This window comes from Lissotriton vulgaris, chromosome 4_1 (assembly GCF_964263255.1).
Source record: "Lissotriton vulgaris chromosome 4_1, aLisVul1.2, whole genome shotgun sequence".
NCBI lineage: Eukaryota > Metazoa > Chordata > Amphibia > Caudata > Salamandridae > Lissotriton > Lissotriton vulgaris.
Window position 1 is genome coordinate 1,884,562,643 of NC_141691.1, and position 7,330 is coordinate 1,884,569,972.

The following is a 7,330-nucleotide window of genomic DNA, read 5'->3' on the forward strand; positions in this document are numbered from 1 at the left end:
GAAAGGTGCTGGACATTCAACCCATATAAATTACTATTCCCACTCCACCAAGTATAAACGCAGGGAAGGTGCTGGACAGTAAACCCATATAAATTACTATTCCCACTCCACCAAGTATAAACTCAGGGACGGTGCTGGACAGAAAACCCATATAAATTACTATTCCCACTCCACCAAGTATAAAATCTGGGAAGTTATTGGACATTCAACCCATATAAATTACTATTCCCACTCCACCGAGTATAAACTCAGGGAAGGTGCTGGACAGTAAACCCATATAAATTACTATTCCCACTCCACCAAGTATAAAGTCTAGGAAGGTGCTGGACAGTAAACCCATATAAATTACTATTCCCACTCCACCAAGTATAAAGTCAGGAAAGGTGCTGGACATTCAAACCATATAAATTACTATTCCCACTTCACCAAGTATAAACTCAGGGAAGTTGCTGGACATTCAACCCATATAAATTACTATTCCCACTCCACCAAGTATAAACTCAGGGAAGGTGCTGGACAGTAAACCCATATAAATTACTATTCCCACTCCACCAAGTATAATGTCTGGGAAGGTGCTGGATATTCAACCCATATAAATTACTATTCCCACTCCACAAAGTATAAACTCAGGGACGGTGCTGGACAGTAACCCCATATAAATTACTATTCCCACTCCACCAAGTATAAAATCTGGGAAGGTGCTGGACATTCAACCCATATAAATTACCATTCCCTCTCCACCAAGTATAAACTCAGGGAAGGTGCTGGACAGTAAATCCATATAAATTACTATTCCCACTCCACCAAGTATAAAGTCAAAGAAGGTGCTGGACAGTAAACCCATTTAAATTACTATTCCCACTCCACAAAGTATAAACTCAGGGACGGTGCTGGATAGTAAACCCATATAAATTACTATTCCCACTCCACCAAGTATAAAATCTGGGAAGGTGCTGGACATTCAACCCATATAAATTACTCTTCCCACTCCACCAAGTATAAACTCAGGGAAGGTGCAGGACAGCAAACCCATATAAATTACTATTCCCACTCCACCAAGTATAAAGTCAAAGAAGGTGCTGGACAGTACACCCATATAAATTACTATTCCCACTCCACCAAGTATAAACTCAGGGAAGGTGCTGGACATTCAACCCATATAAATTACTATTCGCACTCCACCAAGTATAAACTCAGGGAAGGTGCTGGACATTCAACCCATATAAATTACTATTTCCACTCCACCAAGTATAAACTCGGGGAAGGTGCAGGACAGTAAACCCATATAAATTACTATTCCCACTCCACCAAGTATAAAGTCAAAGAAGGTGCTGGACAGTACACCCATATAAATTACTATTCCCACTCCACCAAGTATAAAGTCAAAGAAGGTGCTGGACAGTAAACCCATATAAATTACTATTCCCACTCCACCAAGTATAAACTCAGGGAAGGTGCTGGACACTCAACCCATATAAATTACTATTCCCACTCCACCAAGTATAAACTCAGGGAAGGTGCTGGACACTCAACCCATATAAATTACTATTCCCACTCCACCAATTATAAAATCAGGGAAGGTGTAGGACAGTAAACCCATATAAATTACTATTCCCACTCCACCAATTATAAACTCAGGGAAGGTGCTGGACAGTAAACCCATATAAACTCCTATTCCCACTCCACAAAAGATAAACTAATAAAATATACTTGACATTCACCCCTTACAAATTACCATTCCCACTCAACCCAAAAAAAATCATTAAACATACTGGACACTAAAATCATATAACTTAAAAACTCCCATTTTTTATATATATATTTCATACAATAAAACATTTTTAATCTTATAAATAATTTGTTTTGTTTAATTATTTTGTACATTATTTTAATTTTATTTAAATAATTAAATAAAATATGTCACATAAATTATTAATTTAATAAAAAATAATTATCTAAAATTTAAAAATAATTTTATAAATTAATTACTAATAAATAGTCACATTTAAAATAATATTTTGATTTATTTTCTATTTTTTTTCTTTTTTTAAATCTAAATTTTACGTAAATATAAAATTTTTATCTCCTAATTAATTTTTTTAAAAATGTCTTATTTTTTAAATATAAATCTATTCATTTTCTAATTTTATTTCTAAGTACTTTCAAAATTTAAAAAAGGTTATCACTTAAAATTAGTAATTATTCTCAAATAATTGTCTAAATTAAAATAATTCTTTTGAAAATAATTTCGGAATTAATTTCAAATTAATTTCGAAATACCAATAAAATAATTCGCAATAATTTCGAAAAAAAATTCAAAACAATTTCAAATTTAAAATAAATAATTTTAAATTCTATTAGAAATTTAATTTTAAATTATTTTAAAACACTTTCCACCCTATTCCCCTAATAACCCACAACCTGCTACTAAAACATACATTTTTACTACATTTTACAGTTATTATACATTTCTTTTGATTTAATTCTATATATTTTAAAACACTTCCCACCCTATTCCCCTAAAAACCCACAACCCGCTCCTAATTTTTTTTATTATTTTTAAACTACATATTTTTATTTCTTTTTTTAAATTATTTACATATTTTATTACATTAAATTACAAACATAAACAAAATTTCAGTAAAATAAATTAAAAATACAACATTTATAACATTATACATTCCAGAAATCGATATTTTAACAGTCGACATTTTTCTCTTTAGATATTCTGACAGTCTATATTTTGACATTCGATAATTTTTACATATACAACAAATCGATATTTTCTACACTCGATATAAACTACTCGATATTCTATACTTCGATATTTTTAAACACACTTAATAATCGATAAAATTAACATTGATATTGCTTACCTCGATATAACTGCAATGTCGATATTCTGTCGTCGATATTCTGTTCAGTCGATAAAAAAAACTCGATATTTAGACTGCACACCAGTAGGTCACACAATTGGAACTGAGTCTTGATTACACTATGGCAAAGAACATTATTTATGGCTGAGTTTATATCACTATACCCCTTTCGATGTGGTGCCACCAAGTCTGTGCATAGCATTACAACCACACATGTCTATGGGCCCACACGGACTACTGCCCTCGGCCTACACTGTGCTCAAGTAGGTCACACAATTGGAACTGAGCATCGATTTTTCAATAGCAGAGTACATATAATTGCACACAAGGAGAAGTGTAAGAGGATGACACGTTGCAGTCAGGAGGAAAAAAAGATCATCGTTGCAGAGGTGATCGAACTCTCTAGACAACTGCCCTGGTGTCATAAACTCTGTGCATCGCAAGCCAATGGCACGTGGCTGTGGGCCACTGCCGACCGCTGGCTCCGGCCTACACTGCGCTTGAGTAGGTCACACATTTGGGACTGAGTCTTGATTTGGCAATGGTGGAGTACATATCATTGTACCGGCATCATCACAGACTGTATCCTCTCTCAGCCCCAGTGCCATTTAGTCTGTGCCGCGACATTTATGGACACTCTCTGGTTTAACTTTGCTGGCGTCTGAGTCTGTGGAATAGGGGGTAGTTTTCATCCTCATGTAGCTGATACCGAATTGGTGGTGGAAACGAGGCAGTAGCATTCCTCTCCTCCATTTGCTGCTTCAGGATGGCTACTGCCCTCTGCATCATGCCCTGGAGGACATCTTCCACTGTCCCCCATTTCCCCCCACCACATTCCCCTTGGACATTGTCGAGAACCCGCTCAGTCCGCCTGGTCCTACCTCAGTGGAACGCAAGTCACTGTCCCATGGCGGTGTGCCTGTGCTGACGGCTGTGCATCCGGGGCCACTATCTCTGTGCAGCTCAAGTCAGGGACCCTGTCTGATTGATGGCCTCTGAGACGATGGCCTTGGGGTCGTCAACTCCATGTGTCTGTGGCCCTGTGCTGTCAGCTGCCTCCGACCTCAACTGCGGTCCACCAGGGCTCACAAATCAAATCGAGTCCTGACCAGCCTGGACGTCGCATCACCGCAGGAGGCACACACCACCATCCCCAGGACCACCTCCAACTGCCATCTGCCAGAGTCAAAATAGTGGTACTGGCAGACTAGCGGAGTTGCTCACACCTGTCGTGGATGCCATCATCTGCCTGATACCTTGCTCAGCACTCCAGGTGCCACTGACTCAGTGCACCGGAACCCATGGACCGTTACTGACTGAGTTTTGTGCTGTGGAGAGTTTGCACAGCAATGTCACCTTAGGCAGTGTGGGAGACCTGGGACGATGATGAGGAAGATGATGCAGGTGTAACACACCCCGCTGCATCAGGTATCTCCCGAAGGGACACAATCCTAGACAATTTGTACACATGAGTGCACTCAGCTCTACTGCCCCAACCTCAGTGCACTGCAACTCACGGACACTTCTGTTTGCATATTGGGTGACCTCTGTACTTGCTCCGACTACCTCCATGTTGCTCAGCAGTTGTCTCTGTTATGCTGGTGTTTTCAGTTTCCGTTTTAATTGTGTTCCCTGTACAAATTGTTGCCAGCACCAACAACTCTGTGCGGACTGGCTTACACTCACCCCACACACATCCAGCACAGGCATCACTGTACATGTTGCCCTGCCAATAAAGGGGCCGGGCGCACGTGCCCATAGCCAGTTCCACATACTATCTGTGTGTGTCCCTGTGGTAATGTTGTATGCATGGTATTATCCAAGGTGGATTATTGTAATGGCTTACTGCTTAACGCACAGGAACAAGTGGTGAATAAGCTACAGCTTGTTCAAAATGCTGCTGCAAGGGTCCTCTTGGGGATACCAAAATACGCCTCTATCTCCCCTATAATTAGAGAGCTTCACTGGCTACCCATAAGAAGCAGGATAAAGTTCAAGGCCATGTGTATAACCTACAAGGCCTTGAACAATAACGGTTCTGACTTCTTCAAAAACGCCTTCAAAATTTACAAACCCAGTCGAACTCTGCGCTCATCCACAGCTCAACAGCTCTAAATTCCCCCAACAAAAAAGGTAACTTGGGGAGACAGACGATTTGTAGTGGCTGCATCCAAACTGTGGAACCAGATCCCTTCTCAGATCAAGGAACATACTTCGCTGTTTTCCTTTCGAAAACATCTTAAAACATGGCTTTTTAACCAGTAACATCTTCTCACAACCATGTAATCTGTACACACTAGCGCCGAGACACCGGAAGGTATTTGCGCGCTCTAGAAATTTTAAAAAATAAATGAGGGCCCTGGGCCCTACGATGTTACATTGTGCTGTGTATAGCGGATGCTGACATGTCACCACAGGCAGCGGTTTAGAGCTTGGACATGTAGCTTTGTCGTCACCCACTCAATACGTAAGAGGAGTGGACTGGGCTGTCGTACGCAGAGCCAACGTGGGTGTGTGAATGATTATTGCATGCCTCTGGGCGTGGTTCTGTACTGGAAATGTGCATATGCATGTGTCTCTATAGCAGTGTGGGTCTCCTTTGTGGGGTGTATGTGGTCCCTGAAGGGTATTAGACACCCACGTATGTGATCTAGTTCGTCTTCCATGGGTCCGGACCCCACCCCACCTGTTCGGCCACCTCCTTTTGGCATTCTGACACCTGGCATTGGAATGGCATGTGTGGCTCGTGACATGTTGTGAGCCAGCCGTGCTTGCAGGTGCTTCCTGCTGTGTGGTCTGTGCAGGGGCTGGGTTCTCCTCTATGTAGCTTGGCTGCCCTGGTGGTGGGTTGCCTGGGCTGTCCATGAGCTGTTGCAGGGCGTCGGTGTCGTAGGTGTGGTGGTCGCTCCGGCATCACTGATGAGTTGTCTGGTCTGCTCTGTTGAGGTGTTGTTTGTCCCTCTGGAATGTAGGGGGGAAATTTGCATGTTGAGATTGTGTTGACATGTATGTTGGCGCATTGTTCTTATTTACATGCAGACTGTATGGCAATGTATATTGTGACTGTTTTGGAGGTGCTGGATTTTGATGGTGGACAGTGGACATTTGGAATACATGACGGTTGTGAGGTTGTACGCGTACATTTCCATCTCACAGTTTCCTGCAATGTTAGATGTGATTGGCCTGTTTCTGCGCATGAGCGGACCCAGTTCTGCAGTGTCGGGGTTGCACATTGTACCACATTGTCATCAATGTGGATGTGCTGTTCTAGCTATGTGTGTGTGCTGTAGTGTGCCAAGGGGATCATGGTCATTGTGAGTGTGCTGTGTGCTACACGTCATTGTGTGCCATTGTGCCCATCTCCCCCCGTACCCCCAGTCTCAGGTCATTACTTGCCCTGTTGATGTTGTGTCAGGTCCTCTGGAGCTGTGTACGGACTCCCAGCTCCTTGCATCATCTCCACACAGATGACTGTGGTCCCAGTTTCCTCCAGCTCCTCCTCTGGTGCAGGACTCCCACCTCCTGTCGCCGTTGCTGCCTTCCTGTTGGCAGCGGGTTTGTCCTTGGTTTGGTTTTCACATCATGCCATCGCCTCTTGGCCTCCTCCATTGATCTCCTCAACACTCCAACTGCATTCACGGTAGTCCAATTGTGGGTCAGTTGATGGTAGTGTTCTCTCACCGCTGATCTGGTATGCCTGCGGACTGCACACTGTCTTCCTCTCCCTCTTCTCCTTGGCCTTCCCCGACCCCGTTGTTCGTTGTTGGTGGTCTGTGGGGTTCGCGTTGGCACTTGGTCTGGGTGCATCTATGTTGCTACGGACTTATTTTTGGTGTGTTCATTTTCTTGTTTTTATAGTGCATTTTCCCACCAGACGCGTTTTCGCAAATTTTTGTACTGCGATTGGCCTCATCACGTGTGTTTTAGCATTTCAGATGGAAAGAGAGAGGGGAATAAGTGATTTGAGACCAATTGATGAAGAAAATCAGATAATGTCTGTGTTAGTATAGCTGCAGTCCTTGACTTTCATTTTTAGGTGAGTGAGGGTTGTTGGTGAAAAGAAATGATGATCTAACTATCATCTGCAACTAGGTAATTGGTGAACCCAAATGAAGAGACAATCTCTTCGTCTGAGGAACTTTACAGTGAGGAGACGAACAGAGTGGACGCTCTTTGGTACCCACTGGTGGTGCACATGGAGAGTTTTTAGAGCTTAACAAGATGGTCAATTAGGGGCCCATTAGGATGGCGGGCGGATTGCCTCCGCCAGGGTAGCGGTGGCCACCGCCACCCTGGCGGAGGCAATCCGCCCGCCATCCTTCCCTGCATTCCCCCCGCCATATTACGATGGCGGAGGGGACCGCAGCGGTCGGAAAGACCGCATGCCTGTTTACCGCCCGGTCGCATAGCGGCCGGGGCGGAAAAGGGATAACATGGTGGCGGTGTCTATCAGA